This window comes from Halichoeres trimaculatus, unplaced genomic scaffold (genome assembly GCF_033239565.1).
Source record: "Halichoeres trimaculatus isolate MK-OKI-2021-1 unplaced genomic scaffold, fHalTri1.1 fHalTri1_scaffold_9, whole genome shotgun sequence".
Taxonomy (NCBI): Eukaryota; Metazoa; Chordata; class Actinopteri; order Labriformes; family Labridae; genus Halichoeres; species Halichoeres trimaculatus.
Genome location: NW_027437188.1, coordinates 13,325,393 through 13,349,701, shown reverse-complemented (window position 1 = coordinate 13,349,701; position 24,309 = coordinate 13,325,393). Strand labels below are relative to the sequence as shown.

Sequence of the window (24,309 nt, the reverse complement as noted above, 5' to 3'; positions counted from 1 at the left end):
TTGTCACTCTGCCACCCCTTCATGTGTGTTAGCATGAGCGAGTGAGCTTTAACATCGTCGAGGGTTCACTGAGGTCAAGCACATAATGTACAGAGCTGTCATGGTCACGCTCTCGACATTACTCTGTGCTGCTCTCAAGTCATAAAGGCACACACACACACTAACACACGCTAACACACAAACACACACGCAGGTCTGCTGTAACACACTGACAGATGCTTCTTTGATTAACAGAATTCACTGGTGTGTGAAGAGGCTAATGCTACCACAGCAGCATTAGCATAAGCGCTCATGATGCTAACCAGCTGTTAAGCGACTTTTCGACCTGCAGCTGCAGCAACGCCTATTAGCAAAGGATGGCTACTAGCTTAGGATGCTAGGTCTTAAATTAGCATCCACATGGTTTGAGCCTGTACCTGTGCAAACTCTTCTGTGAGTGTATTGCTAAACATTTATCTCACAAGCTAAAAACTGGAGTTTTAGGAGAGATTTGTTCTTCTTTGGAGCGTTAAGCATCACCAAACTGAAAAGCAGAATTTATGACATCAGACTGAAACATTTGCACGAGCCAAAAAAAGGCTAAACACAAATAGCATCACATTAAAGTTGAAAACACTTCTCTTCTATATTTTATGGTGAGACTGAAGCAGATACAAGAGGCTAATCCGTTTGACTGAATCAAGCCTCTGCTGTTAGCATCATGTCATCCATCTCCACACCTCAGCTCATCCTGTTCTAACTCTGTCACATGACCGTTTCAACATGCCAATACATCCCCATCCTGCTCAGCTCAGAGGTCTCAGCATCCAGTCCACATTTCACCGTGTGTGCACTGTGCAGCAGACAGAGCACAGAAAAACCCAGCAGACATGCAACCAACAGAAGGGTGTGAGCCAAACTGAAACGTGTGACACGGCAAGCGAGCGTGCGGCAAATGCCTTAGCCTCGCTGCGCCATGGCCTCCTCTGCTCTGATCGCCATTGTTCGAAGCAGCAAACGTGCGGGAGATAGCGCCGGCCGTGCATCCCTCTCAGCTCCCGAGAGCCTAACCCGTGGACATGAAGAACATAACGTCACAAGTTAGGGTCTCAGGGACGGAGACAGATGCATCTTCCTCTCTCCTCCACTTCCTCACACAAGCTGCTTTTTGACTTCTCTTGCATAAGCCCGCTTGCACGAGAACTCGTCCATAAGTCAAATGAGGACTCGCAGCGTCTGAGCATCTCGTGCATACAGAACGAGCTCTCCCTGCTGCACACATGCAGCTTCGCACTGCTCCGTCTTTACATGCATGCTCTGCAGCCTCCTCTGCCCCCACATGTAGTCATGAACATACAACAAGTGCAAACCTCAGCCAGACACAACACTGGCCAGCCCCCCCCCAAGCCAACAACTCTCTCCTCTCCCGATCCTCCTCTCCCCCTCCCCCACCTCAACTGAACAATACAGCACTTTGAAAAATGCCTCCTGCCATCAGGTAGAGAGCCTGCTGCTGTAACAGATCACCTAAAGATCTCCCATCGCCTCTGGAAAATCAAAATCAGCCGCTGATCGCTAATCTTTGTCAGGATGAATGAGATGAAACACCCAGTGTGGATACATCGATTACAGCATCGAAATCTGAAGCGGTGGGACCGCACAGCGTCAAACAGCCCCCACTCACATGATGCTCACCCGACTGTCACTGTTATTAAAATCATCCAGTGCATGCTTAATCATTACCAGCGCAAATCCCCGCTCAGTGTGCTCCTCCGAATCCTCTGGACAGAGAAAAGACGAGCCAGATAACAAAGCTGTGCTGCGGCTCCTTCGTGCCACCATGGTGGTCCGAAGCTTAGGAAACAGATGGGGAGCCGAGAGGGAAGTGAGGAGGAAGAGTATTCGTTTGGTATCGGCTCACCCTTCCCTCCAGGATCCAGGATGCCCCCTTTTTTTGCTCGATGTTTCTGCTTCTAGCTCGCTTCCTGCTCGGGAGAGGAAGAAAAGAGAAGAAAGAGAGAAAGAGAAAGCTCAGATTTTCAAACTCACAGCACGCCAACAAGATTCCAGAAATGTTTTCAGCAGGAGAGGAAGTTTTTGGTCTCAAAAAAAGGAGCAGAAGCGAGGGAACCATCCGAGCATCGGGCTTGATGAACGGGAGAGGAGCGACGGACAGAGACAAGAAAGAGAGGCATAAGGATGGGTGGTAGGACCGAGCCAGAATGAACCATGTGCACACACTCTCTCTGTGTCTCTCTCTGTGCTCTCCCTCGCTCGCTTTCACACACACTCTCACACACAGACACACACACACACACACACACACACTCACACGCGCAGAGGCAGAGTGAGCAGTCTGGAGAGGAGGCGAGTCGCGAGACGCTTCCCAGAAAACCAAACGCTGAGTGGAAGTGATACATAAAGGTTAGTTTGAACAGGTAGACAGGCGAGGGAAAGAGGGCAAGGAAGCAAGGGAGCAAGCGAGGGAGCAGGAGACATCAACAGAGAGTGAGGAAGGATAAAAAAGAGAAACAGAGCGAGCATCGAGAATCAGCGTTTGCAGCTACACAGGGCCACGGTGCCAGTGAAGCAGATACCAGTACGCTGCCTCACCGAGGGGAGAGAGGGAAGGTAGGGGGTGAGGAGGGGGTGCACACACACACACACACACACACACACACACACACACACACACACACACACACGCATACAGAAAACACTCGTGCTTTTTCTTTTTCTTGCACCTTACTTACTTTTTTATCCGACCTGCAGCTCCGTGCAGGTTAGCGAGGGAAACATGCTCACACACTTCAACACACACACTCACACACTCTCACACACACACACACACACACACACACACACACACACACACACACACACACACACACATACATCCAAGTTAAAGGAACGCGCTTGCTGATCTCTTGTCTCAGCTCCGTTTTCTCTTTTTCCTCGCCCTTTTCCCCCTCGCATTGTTTTCTCTCTTTCAATCACATGCAGAGCTGGAAAGGAGGGAAGACAGGAAAAAACCAAAACTCCCCCCTTCCTCCCTTCCTTCCTCCCTCCTCCCCCTTCCTCCTCTCCTTCGCCCGATATTAGTACTCCACCTCTTTCTCCCAATCTTTCTGCTCTGCTCTCCACACCTCTGGCTCCTTCCTCCTTCTTCTTCTGCCGTGTTGATCGGCAGGAGGAGAAAGGAGGAGGGGGAGAAATATCATCCATTAATTTGCCTCACAGCTGTAATCGCTTACTGCCAGAGGCCCACTTTTCCTCTGAATCAGACAAGCGAGAGGTGAGAGGGGTGGAGGAGGAGGAGGGAGGAGGGGGAGGAGGGAAAGTAGTCCTCCTTTCCGTTGTTTTTTCCACCTTGCCGTTGTCCGTTTTCCACCCCTTCAAACAAATCCTCTTCTGCATACAAAAAGAAAAATCCACTTTAGCTGTCCTTTTTTTCTCTTTCTTTTCTCTGATTTGCAAACATCACTCACTCCTCCAGGAAAGATAGGAGAGAGTGTGAGAGAAGGGACCATAGAAACATTGCTACATGATGTGCTTTGGCTTATAGAGGCTACATTTAATCTCCACTGGCTGGAGAGAGAGACGGGGAGAGAAGAAGGAGAGAAAGAGGAGAGATGATGGGGGGAGGGACAGATGAAGCAGAAAAAAGGAGAGCAACGACGTGCAGCCAGCTGGAGGCTGAAATCAGCGACGGGGCCCAGAGAGAGCCAGGAAGGAGGGGAGGAAAAAAAGGAAAAATCCCAGAGACCACACTGCCCTCTTGCTTTTCTTGTGCTCCCTCCCTCCCTCCCTCCCTGACTGATCGACCGACTGTGTCTGCAGCCGGCTAATCTCCAATCCTCTTTGACTGCTGGCTGGCAGACAGCACATTGTGCTGCTTTTCTATCTCTATACAGCTGCAGAAAACCGTGCATCTGGATCTACAGCACACACACTCACCCTCTCTTTAGTGAAACACTGACGCTACCACTTTTTAATATCTCCCACACACACACACACACACACACACACACACACACCAGGAGAGAGCAGCTATCCTCATTTATCACCTGCTTTGTGTTCAGATGGAGCCAGTCTTTAGCGAGGTGCTAATATTAGCATGCAGCCAGACAAAGGCTCACACACATGTGCATGCTGAGTTTGCACACACACACTCTTACACACACACATGCACAAACTGATGCAGAAACATTCAAACTTTGCACAGAAAAAGAGGTAATATGTAAACACTTTAAGTGGTTTTGGTCTTAAGCTTCACATCCAGGCAGACTTCCTCTCAGCAGTGTGGATGTATCGATGGCGTTTCGCTCTGGTCGTGTTTCTGTGACGAGCTGGTAATGGTCGGGAATCAGCCGCAGCTTCAGCCAAGTAGTTCATCAGCAGAGACCCAGATCTGTCACGCTAGAGCCCACGCATGTTAGAAAACAGCAGCAGCACGGCTCGATATGAGCACACAGCTCTGAGTCTGCAGAGCAGGAGAGGTAGACAACACACACACACTCAGAAAACTGTGACCCTGTGTGCGCGAGTGTGTGTGTGTATACACTTAGCCTGGCAGGATGACACACAGGACACACTCTCACTGCTGTTGGCCAGAGTGATTGATTGACAGCTGTCACGTCTGATCGATGGGATGAGGAGGACGGGTGCTGGAGAGGTCACACGGGGTCGTCACTATAGCGACAGTGATGATGGAAATAACGGTTCAGGTAGGAGAGGAATGTTAAGGGTGAGACTCTAAAATAAGATCTGCTCACAACTTCATAAAGAGTCAAAACGAACACATTTCATTTTAAATAGGTTTGATTTTATGAGTTTATTTGACTTTTTTGTGTTTCCAAGGGAATTAGAAAAAGTATGAAGAGAAATGAAGTGAAGAAAATCAAAAGAAAATAATTTTAAAGTGTAGGGAAACTTTTCTGAATGATTGAATTAATATTAAAGGTTCTTTTTAAAGAACAGTGCACTGGCTAAAATACGCAGGGATATTTCAACTTGTTCAAAGGGAACGAGCGTTAAAAGTGAAAGAGCAGCACAGACGGTAAAGTAGCACTGGACTCAAAGTGCTGAGCTCAACCAAAGTCTATCGATGCAGGGATTCACTTTAATGCTGACAGGGGAGAGAGCTCTGTTTGTTCATAATCCTGAAACTAACATCTGCAGCAAACACTTATTACAAGCAGAACGACATGATGAAGTTAAAGAGATATGAGAGAGAAGAATCAACAAGCTCAAAAAAGTCTGCACTGACACACAACCGAGGAGAGCATTAATAAGATGACTGGAAGACAAAAAGTCACAGAGGAAAGCTGGCTGGTTTGTGTTCCTTCACCTCTCAGTGAATAAATCTCATGTCAGGACAACCGTACACGCAGCTGAATCATTTAAAGTTTTCTTTATGTGCAAAGTCACCGCAGCTGAACCCTGCACAGCTTCACACTTCACAGAGGTAACCAACAGGGGGCAGTCTTTGGCTCTCCTCTCTACCTTTTACCACCGCTGTGCATACACGTCCCGGACCAGGAGGAGGAGGAGGAGGAGGAGGAGGAGGAGGAGGGGGCCTCAGTTTGTTCCCAGCTTTAACCAAATGAGGGCCGAAAGATCCAGCAGAAGCAGCTTTATGAGCACAGGTAAAGTCGGAGGAATTGATATAGAAAAACACAATTTGCATACTTTATTTTCAAAATAAAAGGGGAGAAAGAAGAAGAAGAGAGGCTCTTTGAGGTGTAAAAAGCAGGACAGGGAGAGCATCATTAGGGGCTGTCACTGATTTCACTTTTTTTTAAAAAGTCTTTGAATTAAATTCTAAAGTTTGTGCTTTTAATGTGAAAGTCATCAGATGATTTTTTTTTTAATAAAATCAAAGAGTTAGTGGATACAGATTTTTTTTTTAATGTATTGTTGTTATACTTCATTATAAGTCGATTTCTTTCCTCCCTGACTGTCACAATATTTCCCACGTCAGATACTCTGACAGCAGCAGTTTCCACGCCGTCTGTGCTTCTGCTTTTTGAAAATATTGTGACAACAATTGTTCACGTTGACAGCTGATTTTACCGCCCGTAAACTCCGCTGGAATGAAGCTGGTGTTCAAGTCTCAAACTTTTTTTTCTCCTCCTTTTGTATCTGATATCCTTTCCAAGCAACAACTGTCATCACACAAACAACAGCCGGACTTCTTCACAACAACCGTCAGCATTAATGAGTTTACTACAATCAGGAGACGTCACCTCCAGACGGGGCTCCAAACACAGCTCTCACATGTGTGTCCTGTCATGCTGCTTTTGATCTCTACCTGCCTGCAACACACACTCACACACACTCACACACACGCCTCTGCCTTCTAATGCACAAAACACAGGATTTACATCTGTGCTGAGAACACACATGCAAACACACCTTAATCAAGGGAAGGAAACACGCGTGTGGAAAGGTGTGGAAGAATCAAAGCTGAGCCAATCACAGCCGTCCACCACTTCAACATTGTCTCTAAATCAGAGAGTTGAATCAAGAGTTTGAATTTGTGAAGTTATACTCAGAAATTTCACAAACAAATCCCTGACAAATTACAGCTACAGTGTTATTTTGGTCAGAAATGCAAAGAAAACAAGCAATTTTTCAACACATATCACCTGGCATGTTTTTGCACATTTGAACACTACGCACATTTCAAACTTGATCATGTCACACACATTTGAATTAAGGCCACATTACTCCTTCACCGTCGCACGCATTCGTGCAACTACCCCCTTGAGCTCTTAAAAATCTCTGCAAAACCTGGACAGCTCTTCAGGAAACACTAAAGAGACTCTTCAGTAAAAACATTGCAGACTCCTCTGTGCACATGTTTGGGATTTATCAAAATGCATCTTTCATTCAGAAAGTGGTTTGCTTTTCACTGACACACACAATGGATCATGTGCTGAAGAGCATCCTCACCTTGTTGCTAAAGGAGACGTTTCCAAGCAGCAGTGAAAGAAAAAGCTTGAGCTGCACTGAAACCTTCAGCAGTCTTTAAAATTCTCAGAGGTTTTGGGTGAGCATACTGTCAGTAAAGAAGACTCAGAGGTGAAAATGCACAACGCTGATGAGGAAGGAAACTTATCCTGCATCTCTGCAGCTCTACAGGTGCCTCTGTGGCCATTTTTGCCTCTCTTCGTTTAAACCACTCACTTCTCTGTGGATTTAAAGCAGGTTTATTTAGAGGACAGTGATGAGGGTAATGAACTTTAATAAAATTTCACATTGCTGCAATATTTCTTTCTTTGTCGCAAGTTACAAATTCTAAATTAAGCTCAAATGCATCTGTAAAAATGTACTATGAAAACAAGGAGTCTCTTTCTTTTCCCCCATAATTTTTTCATTTATTGTATTAAAAATTTTGCAACAGGGCGCTTCAGTTTCACTCCTTGACTGTTTCTATTTCTTTTGCACGGAAACACTGAAACAAAATTTTCAGCAATAAAAACTTTACTTTTCAGCAAAGTTTAGCTGCTGGCAAAGTACAGTTTGGGTATTTGAGGTGTTGGTCTAAAAAAAGGAAGTATTTTTAGACTGTTCTTGGGTATTTTTGTCTTTTTTTCTGAAGAATCAAAATATTCCATAAAACAAGATAAAATTAAAGTGAGTATAGTTTAGTCACAGCTTTGTTAATAAAATCATTAATAAAAAAGGTTTCAGATTGTTTTTGCTAAGTGTCGTGCAGAAATTTTTTTTAGTTGGTCTGTAAGTAGAAAGATTGCAGGATTTTTTTTTCTGAAACGTGATTTGCAGGTTTTCTTTGCTAGAGAAATATATATGATTGGTTTTATGCTGCTGGTCAAACGAAATCAACAGTGTAGAGATCCAGCTTTACTGCTTTCGACATCACTTTATAGAATTGTTAGATTTTTTTTTACAAGAAAAAGTATAGCCACTCATGGCATACATTTAAAAATAACAGATTTCTAAATTTCTGCCTAAAGTTTCTCTTAAAAAAAAAAAAAAAAAAAAAAAAAACATTATTGAAGGCTTTCACACTGTGATGGTTATAAATCAAATCATAAATGTTAGCATCAGTATTGAATATCCTAAAATGTCATGCTCTAATGTACAAACACACACATGTACAAACATCACTGGCCTTTAAGTGGAAACCAGAGTATTTCCTCCATCAGCAAACAGACTGCCTGTTATTGACCATGTGTAGTGGACCGTTTCTCCCTTTAACGTCTGTTTTTCTGTGTTTTTTTCTCTAAAACAACTTTGGATTGTATCGATCCAGCTGTGCAGAGTGCCATGCGTACCTCAGGGAAAGCTAGGAGGTTGTACAGTTATCTCCCGGTGGTGTAATTCTCAACTATACAACCTACTACCTCAACCTGGGAGCAAGCAGACCCGGACACGGTTTGAGAATAAAACCAGTGGGTGGTGAAGAAATCTGGACCATGTGTAGTCAGAAACCTTTAAATCTGACATGATGCATTTACTATCACATCTCAGAGCCATTAGAGCATTTGAAGAGCTGCTTTGGCAGCGCAGCTTCATATCTTGGATACAGTCTCTATACACAAAGCAGATAAACATTTCTCACTCCAAACTGTCTGCGTCACTGACCCCAAAACACACAAACCAGCTCTTAACCTCCCCCTGAATGTTGATCAGATTTCCACCCCTAAAGAAAAGCTGCAGTCGCTCATTTTTGAAAATGTTAACATGTGGGTGGTAATGAGAAAACAAGCATTACAACCTCCGTTTGTATGCATAGCTAATTAGGACGACGTCTCCTTCATTAACACTAGAAAGGCCAAGCTGCTGCTAATTGACTGCAGGCTGAAATAGTTCAGTCTGCTCCCGACTTCTCTACAGGCTAACATTTGTAATAAACACATGGAGACTGAGGCTCAAATTATACAGTGTATCTACAGCTTTAATTGACTTCTTTTGGCCTCCATTTAACCCTCACAGCCCACCAGGAGACAATCAGGAATGTGAGGACAGAGACACAGACCCTGGAACCAAACTTTTCTAGACTTTGGGGCAGAGCAAAGTGATAGGAAACCTGACAGAGGAACAAATTTAATTCTTGCAGAGATACACTTTGGACTGTTTTTCCTCCATGGATGAACTCAAAGAGTCTTGCAGGCTGTGCAGGTTTTGTTTCTTGCGCTGGAAATAGAAAATATTCAAATTGACGGCCTTTTCACTACCTAAGACAGTAAGAAGCGTCACTTTTTCAACCTTTTACATTTTCTGCAGTGACTCTTCACATTATCATGAGTTTAGTTTTTAGTCCCAAAAGTAGGGAAATCAATAGTGAAACAGACTGAGCTAAAGCGAGCGTCAGCTCAGCTCACAGCCCTGAGATCTCTGATGTAATAAAAGAAACACAAATTTCAACTTTTGATCACTAAATTTTTTTAATTTTTTTTTTTGACAAATTGATTTTGTAGAATAATCATCTCCATGTGGAAACTTGGTGTTACCACCCGTATAAGCTTACCTCAAAAGCAGCAGCTCAGCTCCCAGTCCCTTGAAAACTGACTAAAGGAGACCTGAAACTACCAGCTAGTATCCAGTATTTTTCTGTATTGACCAGCTAGTTTACTTGTTAAGGGTAACTGACCTCTGTTGGAATCCAAATACAAATTAAATCTTTTAAAAGATTAACCCCAAATTAATTCAGAAGAAAAACTGTCATTTTATCCTACAACTTAGCTCACTGCCCCTCTGGACATCAATGTAGAAAATGTTAATATTTACAAATAATATTTACTGGCTGAAACAGCAAATTACATTCTTATTTTGTTTAAAGAAGGGAAAGCCTCAGAAAATTCTGCTTAAGATCATAAACAAAAAAATCTGAGCTTACATTGCTCGTAGTAGCTCAGCTTAGAGCCCTTTTTCTGGGACCCTGTTAAAAAACATTGGATATCCACTTTTTGCAGGCTGCAGATTTGGAAAATGTAGTGATTATTAAAAATTCTTTAGAAAATAAACATGGGAGGAATCCTGAGCTGACATTAACGGCAGCTCAGCTTGCAGCCCCCTCTGACAGGTTATGTTTGCTAAACGAGTCAAAGACATATCTAATTATTTTACCTTAGGAATAAAAGGAGTATTCAGATTAAAAACTAACAACAAAAGTGGATTCTAATAAACTTTTCTGAGATTAAACTAATCAAGCCTTTGTTTCTTTAAAACACTAGTTGTGATCAGGATGTTTCTGAAACTAACAACAATATAAAAAAGAATATGAGACATTTGCTAGTGTTGACAAAAACAAGAAAAACTCATCTGATTTATCTCCCATTCCACTTACAAGGATGTAATGATGTTTTTTTGGAAAAATACACTGAAATGTATGAAATGTGTTGAATTAACTTGAGTTATTGTGCAGTTTACTGTTCTCGGCGGTAAATTCTCACTCAATCAGAGTGAACTGTTCTGCTGGTTAGTTGGAGGGAAACAGTTAACAGTCTCTCTGAGTTTTGGTGCGACGCCCCCTCCCTGCCGGTATTCTGCTGCTGTGGGTCGCTGGAGCCGCACAGACACAGACCTGTAGACACAAGCTTGTGGTGTCAGTAAACACAAGTTCGGATCTACGGGTTTGAGGCCATGAGCAGATGACTTCACACGTCCATCAGCGTGACGAGGCTGAAGAAATAAATCTCTTTACTCCAAAGGAAAAAACTATCAGACTCACAGCAGGGGAGACCGGGAACAGCTGCAACACAGTCGTTCCTCCAATCAGAAACAAGCTGAAGTGATGGCAGTCATTCTGCACATGCTCAGTTCAAACATCCCTCAGCGAAGAAGACACAATTCATCATCATAAAGTTTCTGCATGTGTTAAAATAAAGAGCTGAATGGTTTAAAGGCTTTAAAGGGAAATTCTGAAGTTTTTTTTTTTTTACTCTGTAAGACAAAGCCATTTACTTCTTATTAAGTTCAGAACATGTGTCATTAATAAAATTAGCCACATGCATACATAAATTATTTGCCCACTCTCTCTCTCTCTCTCTCTCTCTCTCTCTCTCTCTCTCTCACACACACACACACACACACACACACACACACACACACACACACTGGTACTTTTCACAACCAAACCCTGATTCTCCATCCCCATCAAGCCACAACGAGATCACTCAAACTGGGACAGATTTACTGCTGTGCATTAAAAATTATTGCTCATGCAAAACTTGAAAAATACAAAATGATTTTTGGCAAACCAGAATTTTTAGAGTCTTCTCATCTGTCACTAACTGACAAAGAGAGCCTTGCAGATGCAAAACTACTGCATGAAGTTTTTGTGAATTCTCACGTTTTGCAGTTTCAGGCCACAGGGTGAATTTCTAACGTGATGTGTTGGAAGTGAGAGCGCGCTGTGTGAGGACAGCTGCAATAAAATATGAGGTAAAAGTTTGTTGCACTGCAAAAAATAAAAACTTGAAGCTTCTGCAACATCTGCATGTTGTTTTCAATTAATTCATATGCATTGATAAATATTACTGTTGTATCACTGCAAACATATGACAAAAAAAGTGACATTGAGACTGCAAAGTTGCTCTGCTTCCTTTGTTTTTCAGAGTGTTTGGACCAGTTTTATCTCAGACACACATCCTCTTTCATCGTCTTTAGATACTCCTTCAAACTTGCCGTAGATGTTGTTTCTAAAATTAACAAATATGCTTGTCCTGTCCAAAGGGCCAAACTTTGAGCGACTTCGTAAAAAAAAAACAAAAAAAAGTGTTTCGACCTTTTTAAAGTTAATTTCTCGCTGAATTGAATTCAAATAATCCCTAGGTGGATAGAAAAGTTTATAAAGATTTTGTTTTCATCACATTAAATAGCATGAAAAAATAACCTTGACATCAAAGTGTTACACTCTTTTTAGCTCGAATTAAATCAACTTAATTCTAAATACAAGAGTACAAATTTGAATTAAAAGACAAAAATAGACTGAGTCTTTAACAGTTTCACATACAGCTAAACAATAAATCGTGCAAAAACTTAGAAACTTGATGCATTAGTTTGCCAAGTGTCTAAAAGAAAAAAAAAGGTATTGTCTCATTTTTTACGAATGACCCATTTCAAGTATCTGCAATAAAACTAAATGAAAATAATGTATTGCTGCCAGGCATGATATCTGAAGTAAAATTTGTCCGAGGGAAACAAAATATATTTATTGTTACGTTATTTTTGATTTGATGGCAGCTGAGGAGACTCAGGAGATGTAGAGAGGAGAGAGTGAGAGAAGACGTCCAGCAAACAAACAGAGTCAGGAGTCAAACCAGCAACTTTAGCCTCTGAATATAAGGCAGGGAATCAAACTGCCAGGCCAACAGCACCTCCAGACAATATGCTGTTATTAAAATAAAAAGAAAGGTTTCCACAAGACTCTCTGAGCTCCTTACACCAAGCTCCTGATCCCATAATGCACTGCATCTGTAAAACTCAGAGAAAACGAAAACCCTTTTCAGCCCAAGAATTTTACAGAACATTATTTTGCGCACTTTAGTTTCTTTACTACAGGAGTAAAAGGTAGAAAAGTGTAACTTTTTTAAAGCATGTGGCTGAGCTCAGATGGGACATAAACATGCAAATCAACTACAGCGAAATTACTCTCAGATTACAGTTTGTGTAGATTTTGCAGAAATTTTTCTTCAACTTCATGATTACAAAGTTTCTGACTGTGCTGTAAATAAAGTCAGAGTAATGTCAGGGATCCTGCAGGACTTGTTGCTCTTAAGGTTTTGGGGGGGTTAGAGCAAAGAAAAGTTTCAATCTCCTGTTTGCTACGTATTGTCCTTGAAAAACGATTGGAATCGATCTGCGTCATTGTAAAACAATTTCCTCAAAAATTTTGTGCCCTTACATTTTTTATTTGCAATGCTTAATTAAAATGTTTCTAAAAAATGTTGCCGATATTGTGCAGAAAGCAACAACGCAAGAAAAAGGAAAAATCATCTCACAGGACTTGTATTCTGACATCTCTCAACAACTTTTATAAAAGTTACAAACTATGTTCAAGAAGGGGAAAAAGTCTAAATATTTCCTGAAATAATTATTCAATTAAAAGAGTGTAGATCTGAAAAAATGTGAGTAAAATTCTGCAGCAAAAGCCAGAAAATAAAGTAAATGAGTGATCATATTTAAACTCTCAGGCTTCATCCCTCTCCTTCTCTTCCCTCTGCCTGAATTTAAATGAGACGTCTGACTTTGAAGCTGTTGCCAAGTTGCTTAAAGTATGTCAGTGGGTCTTTGCCAGTGTGCTGAAAGACACCTTGAGATTGGCCGAACAAAGAGGTCAGTGGGGGCCACAGCACCCTGCCGGCCGACGCCCCCACGGCTGCACCACCATGTGAGTCAGAGAGCAGCGACAGAACCAGCTAAAGGCCACCAACCGCATTGTGTCGGCAACACCAGCCAGCCAAACCCAGCGGTGCTACCCGCCCCGCTCGCCTAAATCTACCCGGCAACAGAGGAGGTGTGTGCAAGAGGAAAAGGAGGGGGTTGAATAAAGGTGAAGAAATGTGAGGTGAGGAAGTGGCGTGTCGTTAGCATTTCATGATATTGCACAATGCAAACAGATAGCCACGGCTAGCCAACAGGTAGCATTCAGTTTAGGCCCATTTAACCTGCACGGCTAATTAACAGTAAACACCACGGAAACGGTAAAACTGCAAACACACTGAAACACCACAAAGCAGAGGAAACAAGCAACACAAGCCCAGAGCACATTTTTAGCATGATTACTTACCGATTCGCCTTCACGTTAAATTTCCAAATGTGTCTTTTCTCTACTCTGCAGGGCCTACGGTGCTTGGCAGAAGGAACAGGCAGGCATGTCCACAGTGGCCCATCAAGACAAAAAAAAAAGAAAGAAAAAAAAAGCTCTCAAACATGCAACTACAGTAACAAAACCACCCGAAAGAAAAGGAAAGGAGCTCGGGGAGAGGGTGGGAAAGAGTGAGACAAAAGAAAAAAGCAAAAATGGAGAAGAGGGAGAGAAACTGGCAAGGGGGGAAGAGAGGGAAAAGGAGGGGCAGAAAGTAAACGATAACAGAAAAACAGATTTTTGGGGTGTTTTTACAATTTCAGTTTAGCTCGCGTTAGTAGTAATAATAAGCGGGAGGTAATCTTTCTGCCTGAACATGCTGCTTCCCAAGCAAATGACAAGCAACATCTGTTTGCAAGACAGCCAAAATCCCAGCTTAGAAAAAAAAAATCGCAGAAAATTGGCTTGATTTTTCTCTTTCTCAGTCCTCAAACTCCTCTTGTCTGTTTCACTCGCTCAGCTGAATCAGGCAAATCAGAAAGAGAAGAGAGAGGGGAGTGTGGATATTCAGCGCAGGGAAAAAGCAGCCATGAAGCCATCCTCCTGTCACCCCTGAACCTCTCCCCTTTTCCTTCTTCTTGTTCTTCTCTCCTTTTCCTCCTCCTCCTAAAGCACACTCCTCTTCTTCTTCTCCTTCCTTCCTTCCTCTCTTCTTCTCTCTCTTTTCACCAAAACGTAAAAGGGACAGTCCAGCCGAGGTACTACTCACTCAGTCCTTCTCTTTCCCAAAACGCCCCACTACTCTGACACATAAACACTTGGAAACACACACACACACACACACACACACACACACACACACACACACACACACACACACACACACACACACACACACACACACACACACACACACACACACACACACACACACACACACACACACACATACACTCACTCACACACTTGTATCCTTGTCTCCCAGAGCGTCCCACACAGCCAGAAGCAGACTGACTGGCCTGCACGTACACACTCGTGGATGCACTAACAAAAGTGCAAACACAGAAATACACACACACACATTTCTTGGAAGGCTTCCATGCACCAAAAACAAATACCAATCTTTAGTTAGCCTCAGCTGCGAATAGAAAAGAAGGAGTCATTTCGGGACTTGGCTCTGGTTTACCGAGGCACAGATACAGACCATTTCTCCATATGCCTGCCTTTCACAGCTCGGAGTAGCTCCAGATTTGACTGTATCATAATACTCGAGAAAAACGTCCCTCTGACACCGATATCTTTTGATAACATCCAGCTCCAGTAATAGGACCGTGAGAGCGTCCGATGTGCGCAAAGAAAAAAACCCACAAGTGCCGGACTTGTTTGTCGTGTTTTTTAAGTCTGGGAATTAATAGGTAGGGTCATGCAGCTCTGCGAATGCTAGTGACAGCACATGAGCTCTGTTCCATTATAGGACATAAGTGGGTGCCAAGTGAATCAATACAGCACTCAGAGACAGGGAGACAGCTTCGGTTTAAGCTGCAGGAGCAAAGATACACATGCTCCACTGAGGTGCTGCAAGTTAAGCCTGTTTTCTCAAACTGAATTCAGCTGCAAGGGAGAGATATCTCTCCTTCAATTTCAACTTTAAAGCAGAATAAAAGCCGTGCAGCGGGGAAACGCACTAACACTAAAATTAGCTCCTCTCTTCCCTCAGCTCTTTGGTATTCTTTGGTGCGAGGAGGCGTCACACACAGGCCGGTTTGGTAAACAGGAGCATGCTGACATCACACTTTAGGTATTTGAGAGTTAGGAAAAGATCGCCCGAAAATAAAACGTATTGAATCATCCGAGTAATTATGGATCCCATCGCAGTCATGGGCAGAGACCGGCCAGCGACTGCACCCAACGTTTTCCAAACCGCTGCCATTCTTCTTCGGATTTATCATCTCAAACTTTGGCTAAAGGAGACTTTTTCATAACCTTACCAAAACCAGAACTTCCACTTCTTTTAGCCAATCATAATACTTTCCCAGCAATCCTGAAATGCAACATCCTGCTCGAATTTATGCCTCTTATGAAAGCATGACATTAGACCTTTAAGGGGTGAATTTCATAAAGCTGAAAAAAATCAAGTTTAGCTTTATAAAAGAAATGTTAACGCCAGTTTTGCATCCAAAAAATCTTTAAAAGCTAATCCAAATTGTTGTATAATCCCTACATAAAGTAGAATAAGCATTAAATTAAAAAAGGTCTTCTCAAAATCAACAAATGGCTCATTTCAGGCTGCAGGTGCTAAATTTTTGAGTGAGCCACCTTGGATCCTTGCTATCTCTGCTGAAAGTAGCTTTTGCAAATAGCAAGAATGGGAAGTGAAAGGTTGCCGAATCACGCCATTAGTCTTGAAGCATCTCGCCCTTTACACTGCAAAAAGAAAAAAAAATCTGCAAAAAGCTGTTTTACCATCAGTAATGTTCGAGTGTTTGATGTGAAGGCACGCTGGACATCTCTCTATTAAACATCATCAGTGACATTCAACTCAACCATCCAAGGTCAGAGCCACACTGTGGTTTTTCTCTCATTACATCTTCAGTCCATCGCCTTAAAACCTTGAAAACATTTTCTTTCTTCCTTTTCATCCCTTCTTCTTTCTCCTCAACTCAGTGGAGCAAACTCTGCACATTAAGACCCACACCTGTGATGTTCAAGCAAAGACAAAATCAGGCTTTGATGAAGATTTTTAAAGGCATGTTGTGAGTTTGGAAGATTAATGCTGAATTTAACAGTTGATCCTCTGAATCAGAAATTAGTTTTCTATCAGAGTAAAAGTGAATTGCACTTATTGATTGTGTAATGAGTCGACACGTCATTGGACACTTCATTCCATCCACAGACGCTGATTTGTTACAACCACAGCATGCACAGAAGTGACCTGTGTGTTGGCGTCACAGGACTAACTTCAGACTGTGACGCTGAGTGAAGTTTGTATTAAAGTTATAAAACATGAGACCCCTCAGGTGGGAACAGTCCGCAGCTCAACAGAGTCGCGTTTATCTGCAGCAGACTCGAATATTTCTGGAAATATCAGTGACTCTTGTGTTTGTTACATGTTCTTATGCAGTTCCTTTTCTACTTTGATAATCTGTTTCCAAGTGCTGCTACAACCTCATTAATAAACAGAGCTATCATTCACGATGTCACATACACTCGATTTAAAGTTAATGACTGATACTTAACTTTTTAGAACAATAAATACTTGGATATTATTAAGCACAATAAGAAAAAACTGTCATGATAGAGAGGAATGCAGCATGTATGTTAATTTTAGTTTGTCCTGTTGACATATTCTACAGCCAGTCAGCAGAGGGAGCTCTAAATCTTATGGCTACAAAGTAATAGCGCTCATACATTGCCGTTTTGCAACACAGTCTGGTTACAGCCTAAAATACACTGACATAAAACTAATGGATGCATAGAAACATTGAAAACAATATGTCTGAACAGGTCAAGTGTTTTCTTGATTTTGGGTCCGTTAATGTAGCAGGACCTGTCCTAATTTCTGTCTTTAGAAATACAAAAAGATTTCTTTTCCCTTGCTAAGTTTGCAAATCGTTGCCTTTCCTCAGTGCAACCCAACTGAAACACAATGAAGATGGATATGTACATGAATATATGTGTATAAAATCAGGCAACTGATTGATGCACTTTGTTCTGACTAAAGGACCAAAATGTTGATCCAAATCCTTTGACGGCTTATTAGGTCAAACCGATTGGAGCTATTCCTCTTGATACTAATTCTCTTTTATTGTTTGTGCACCCACTTTACCCCTTAAATCAATCTTTCTGGCTACAGCCAGTGGTGATAATATACCTTCGAGCCGGTCAGACCAAATGCTGATAATAAAGTAAAGAATCAGAGGAACATGATAAAACTGTCTTTAAGTCATTTCCATTTACCCCTACAGTGAGCACCAGCAAGGTATAACATCCCAAATGCACTCCCCAGACAGCTGGGGCCACAAGACTGAGCAATTATTGCACTTCCCACTCCCTTGATGAGCCTCTCCTTGTTCATGTTGGGCTGTAAAACCTCAAACCGATTGACTCCTGGTCTGGCTCAGCTTATTATGTCTATTTGTTGTTGTAGCCAAGATAAATACCATCTGGTTTGGACATGCTTTCGTTATTTTGAAGTCACCTGACAACTTCCTGTCTCACTCGATCTGGGTTTGTAGACGTGTCACAGCTCAAGCATCTGGCAAAAACAGGATTGTTGTGAATCTGCTGCAACCTGCCGGAGCTGGATCACAACGGAGTGGATCTAGTGCAAGTTGTCACATTGACTTTAATGGAAACCTATCTGATCTGGTGCTGTGATGGAGCAGTGACAGAGTGGAAACACACCTGGTGTATTTGGGCTGACAGACGCGGATATTAGTCATTGTGAGGGAAGCATTGTATCATATTTGGTTCAGTAAAAAACAGTGGACAGCATCACTTATCTGTAAAGTCAGTGTTTTCCTGGTAACCGAGGCCAGCTGTCACTCACAACCACAGCAGCAGGGAAATAAAAGGCGGAAAGTCACAGTGATTGTCTGGAGCCATAGACTGTTTAAAACATGGACGTTGTCTCCTTGACGTCACCTGTCTCTTCCTGATACGTGACATGAAGCCAATCCGCGGACCCAGCCACATTTGAAATGAAGCCGGCTGTGAGTTTCCTTCCGAACAGCTACAGGGCGCCCGTCAGTCACATGACCCGAATTGTCTCCCTGATTGGACAATCAAACGATCCTAATAACTTCTAAACTGCTGAGTTAAAAAGAGTTAACTCACTGTACAGTGCGTGCTTATAGTGAAATCAGCGTTTTAGACCCAAGCTGTTTCTTGTAACAGGCTGTAAATTTGTTTTTTAATGCCATAAAAGTCTGTTTTCAAGGCCGGGTGCGCATGTGACTTCCAGTTTTTCTGCAGCAACAGCAAGAGCAGCAACTTTTAGCATTTTTGCATAGGCTCCATTTTTCCTAACTGGATGTTGCCCCTTTCTAGAACTAATGTCGCCAAAAGAAAGAGAAGTAAACTATCAACTACAGCAGGGTCACGGTGCTGATGTTGACTTCAAGGTTAACAATGCAGTACAGATGTTTAACAGACAAGAAACATGTAAATATGTTAGTCTGAAGGTGGCGATCTCCAAATGTTTTTCCTCCAATGGGCCTGCAGTGTGGTACTGAAGAGCTGAGTGAGGGTAAGACCCACAATTCATCTGATATATCTCAAAAAGTTAAGGGTGTTTAAAAACAGAGAAAAAGAAAGTGCACATGTTCCCATATTTTTTTCATTTGAAGGTGACCATTTTATCTACAAACTGTTAAAAACAGCTTCTGTTTTTTAATTTCATACCGAACTATTTTCTTCTCAAAAACAAGATTTGGTCTTTGGAAACTTTCTAAAAATGTATTCCAACCAAAGGAGACATGTAGTCTTCTTACAGTCAGATGATTTCTATCTGGAGAAACTCAAATTCTTTTTCCAGGAGTTGCGTTACTTTCATTTTTACAGCAGAGACATGTAGACCTACAGACAAACTCTGACCTGTTTCAGCTTCAAGCCCTTATCAGTCGTATCAACCAGACTTGGACATGTAGACCCAGGAAAACTCAAAGCAGAGAGAGAATCAAAGACAAGACGTCAGGGGAACTGAGCCATAAGATCTGGACTTCCTTCAAAACCCTGAACTTCATAATACCGGGAAAAACTTCATCTGACCCTCTCCTGTGTTTACAAACCCATGTCCATCCCTCTCTGCCTTCACAAACCGACTCTAATGTTAACTCCAGCACACATCCCTTCTGTGTAAAGTTTCCTTCAGGGTATAAATAAGAAATAAAAGCCCAAAACTTAAACGAGATACACAATAATCTTGCTGTAATGAAATTTTACTGTATCAATCCTTCAGCCGGGGCCTGGCTTCATAGGATGTGTTTACTGCAGCCCTCGTAATCCCTTCAAATTACTTCTCCTGCAGAAATGAGAGCTGTACGGTGCCATTTCATAGATCGTGGATTATGGGTTCTGCCTTAAATGCACACGATAAACCCAGACTGGGGTTTTACTATCTTGGACAAAAACCAGTCTGACTTTCTCTCACTTTAAATGAGCTGAAACCTCTGAGAACGATAAGTTGAGCCTGGGTGTTGTCTCCTACTTTAAGGATTAATCCTCCTCCAACTTTAGATTCAAACAGCTCCTGATGAAGTGAACTTCATGCAGATGAACTCTCTATAAGTGCTCTGTTTTACATTTTGTTGGGAGTTTACTGCCTCTTTCTTTCATGCATCGTGAGCAGCTCGTCTTTCGTGTCTTCAGGCGCAGAATTTCAGCCCCTTTCCCCAAAAAATCCGTCTCTGTACCCTTTCCATCTTCTCTCCTCTTTTCTCCCTCCGTCTAATATTCTGCTCACGCACAACTGCGGCAGCCCTCCTCCAATCGCTGGCATTAATCCACACCTCAGACCCCCCAGACACACTGTCTGCTCTCCCACAATGCACCTCAGCTCCAAAACTTTCCCAGACACATTTGGCCTTCTCTCTATCGCTTACCTCTCCCTCCCTCTTCAGCCCCTTTTCTTTCACTCAGTCTCCCCGTGGCTCTTCATCGTCCAGTTTCATTTGCTCTGCCTCTTTCTTTCTCAAACTCTCTAAATTTCCCCTTTCTTTCTCTCTATTCAGCCACGGCCTGTCTGACAAAAGTATCTCCTAATCTTCCCCGGGGTCCATTTGACATAAAATGGCGGCACCGCAACCGTCCCTCGATCATTGAAAAGTAGAGCTACAGTCCGTTTCTCTCTCTTTTTTTTTTTCTTTAAGAAGCAATTCAAACATTTTATTGTCCCAGACCCCCGGGGAGACAGACAGTATAGTCACCTAAAGATATTTTCCAACACAGCTGCAACAGTTTGATTTTTAATTCTCTAGCATCAGAAGTAATCTGCGTCTTTTGTTTGCCTCTAAAAAGAAGAAGAAAATAGAAGCCCACAACCCAATTACACACAAAACAAAGAGACTCATCTTAAGACGAGAAAGTGACGCGGCAACAAAGGATCGTTGGAAGAAATGGAGGTAAGTTAAGGTTTATTACTCCCTTATTTTCTGAAAAGTGAATAACAATTGTCTGCCTCTTTAATGTCAAGTTTCTGAATGCACTGATAGTCCAAGGTTGGCTTTCGTCAGATAAAGATGGGGATCTCCAAAGAGTTCACGGGGTAGAGCAGAGTAGGTAATAAACAGCAGAGATTTTAAAACTTCAGCAAAAATTTGATTATTTACTTTTCATTCGTATCATTTGTGCTGCTTTGTGACAAGTGAACACCAGTAGACGTGTTTACCTGTATCCACACACCTTTGGTACTTTAAGAAGTTTGGTAAACATCATTTCTTGCTTAATGACACCTGGTAGGTGTCATCAACACCATGAGCTGAATCAACCAGCTTTTCCTTTCTGGTCACTTTTTATGAACAGAGTAAGTCCAGATTAATTCCAAGGGCCCAGCTTGACAGAGGTTTTTTTGCAATTTACAGATTTTGATTTTGATTTTGATTTTAGTGTTGTTAATTTTACATAGAAATGGATCAATCTGGAGGTTAACCTTTGTAAAAAACAAAAAACAAAACAACAGTTATGTGTCTGTCTGGACTCATTCCACCAAGTGTAAGGTGTCCAGTCACTTCAGTGCTATCACCATTTTGAGTTCACCATGCAGCCAACTCTGGTGTCTATACATAAGGTCAATGGTCAATGCTGGGTAGGGATGGGTACCCTCACATTTGAAACAATATGGCAACGAAGTCCAGTACCTGATAATCGGTATCGATACTCAACGGTACTTTGGTACTTTGTGTGTGTTTATGTGGTGATGAATATTAATTTGTTTGATAATGAAACCTCAAAGTTTTTCAATTTTACAAATGTATTTCTCAGTATATAAACTTGTAATGTTGTGCTTATGTCCAGTATGGAAAATCACTCACTCTTCTAATCCTTTACAGTCACAAGGATACGTTTATGTACCAAAACTTGGTACCACTTGATTTTACATGAATCGGTACTCGGTACTCCAGGCAGAATTTTGGCAATACCTAATTCAGTACCAGTCCCTATTGCTGGGTGCTCAAACCTGCAGTTCCTCATCAATCAATTTTTATTTATAAAGCCCCAAATAATACAAAGCACAAACTTGTTACTTTTCTGGGGGGGGGGGGGGGGGGGGGGGGGGGGGGGGGGGGGGGGGTTGTTGCTGTTTTTTTGCTTTTAAGGTCAGTTTTTTGAATTGGTGTGTTTGTGGCTTCTGGTGTTTCTGCAGCCAGCCCTAGAGGAAGCAGAACCACAGTTCCCTGGGGCCCTGGGTTCACACTTTTAGTTTGAGATAACAGTCTAGATATCCATTTGTTTGCATACTTAAGGGTCTAGTTGACTTACCGGAAACATAGGGTCCACCTCAGCTCCACCTCTTTATCTGTTGACAGAGCCTCTCCGAGGAAGATTTGAACTCAGAGTGAGTCAGCATTTACAGCGCGGTGACTCCTACCATTGGACTAAAGATCCTCCTCTCAGAAACCAATCTGACCAAAAGAATGATTACAAAGTTTTAAAAGCAGAGGGCCACCTGCTGATGACTGCTGCAGAGTCATATTGGGTTATCTGGGCTGTCACGAAGCATGGTGGAGCTCTACAGATGCCCTAAAAAAGGTATGAATTCAACCATTTTAATAAAATGTTAATTATAAGATGACTACTAGAAAGTGAACAAATTAACAACATATTTGTTTTACAAATGTTTGTCCGGACTGCAGAGATCAAGCCTCAGATCACTATCAGTATTAAAATATTAGTACCAAGACAATCCCTGAGACTTTTGTTTTAAGAGGATTATTAAGGTAAGTCAGGGGCACCTGCTGAGGACTAAAAGAAAATGAACTCATCACTTGTTGCCTAATCTTTTCAGGATGCCAAGCTCCTTAACATTCCTGCTCTGCACGGCCTGCACGTCCACTTATTCATTGCACGGCCACTAATTCGTTCTCTGGGAATCCAGAATCGACTCCTTAAGAAGAAAAGACCCCCACCCAAAGGCCACTAATCAGCATCTGTTGGCTCAGACTGTTCCTCTCCTCTCTGACAGCGTTTCCCTCATAAGGGTTTTAACATTTATCTGTGATCTCGTTTGGCTCCAGTCTTGGGAATCTATCTGTTGTGCTGAGAAAAGACAAAGCTTTGAAATCAGAGCTGCAGGCAGACAACACGATGGGAAGCTCAGATAGAAACTGGAATGAATCAGTCCTCTTTGTAGATAAAGATTCATCCAAGACGAAACTAATAAGGTATGAGTTCAGTTTTATTCAGACGAGACTTCTCCTGGAGAATTCCTGCTCTCAGAGATTACTTCTTCAGTTCTTGAGTAGCTACTGTTACATCGGCAAAAAGCTGAACCCCAAAGGTTAACCTCACAGTGAGTCCCAGCAGCAGCTGAGTCCCTGTCCCGTCACTGCAGACCCCTCAGTATCACTCACCGACAAGAACCACCATCTTAACATTGACAAGTCAACCATCAGTTCTCGTTGTTTCTGTGTTAAACAAGACTTCTATCAGGAACACTCTAGCAGAGTTGCAATGAGCAGACATAGTAGAAATGTTCAATATGTAGATATTGAAGAACACTGGAGTAGTCTAACACTGACAAAAGTTTTGGATAAAAAATCCTCAGCCTACCACCTCTACCTCCCAAAGGTTTGGTGTCATGTTAATTTAATACTTTTGACAAATCCTGTTATATTCAATCAAAATTTAATCACCCAAATAATTATATCCCCAAGCATTGGGAAATACTTACCTTTCGTTTATTTCACCCAAAGATGAATCCACCAATGCCAACATTCAGCCATCTTTGGTAGCTTCCATTCTGGTGGTGAAAACTCTGCTGTTACCTGTGAGACAGATGGATAAAAAGTGTCAGAAAGCTGTCCTCAGTTATTGAGTAATGTATCTCAATCCGATGCCTTTAAAGTATTTGAATTTTTCATGTTAGACTCTGATTACAACAACAGCCTGATTACAGTATATGGACATGACCATTAGCCTCATATTTTGATGTCATACTTTGAAATTTCATTGACTTCACTTGCCAACAGTAGCATTCAAAGACCAAAAATATTTTTTATTGACCTGAATTTTTGGAAGAGGACTGTTGTGTACTTGAACATTTTATAGCTCTCCTTGCATTTTGTAGAAAAAAAAGGACCTACAGGCCACTCAATGAGGGAAAAATGACAGATAGTTATGATAGTCTTGGTGCTCTTTGTGGGAAAGTCTCATTCCTCTATGCTGGTTAATATTCAATGTTTTGGCTCACATATTGGGGAACTTTTCATAAAGTAAAACCTTTTTTTTGTTCAAAGTTAAAGTGGAAGCTTGTTGCTATTGTTAGAGAAGCTGATGGCTCAAATACACCTGATGCACCTCATGTTCAATCCGGGTAGTAACAGAGCCTCCAG

General features: G+C 42.1%; 1 long non-coding RNA gene across 1 annotated transcript in view; it reads right to left on the bottom strand.

Annotated features, from left to right (window-relative positions):
* LOC141797654 (uncharacterized) overlaps positions 1 to 24,309 on the bottom strand; it is a 147,902-nt gene that overhangs the window by 8,378 nt on the left and 115,215 nt on the right. The window contains exon 7 of the long non-coding RNA XR_012599098.1: positions 23,649 to 23,742. This is a non-coding gene — a long non-coding RNA (uncharacterized LOC141797654). The remainder of the gene's footprint in view (positions 1 to 23,648; positions 23,743 to 24,309) is intronic.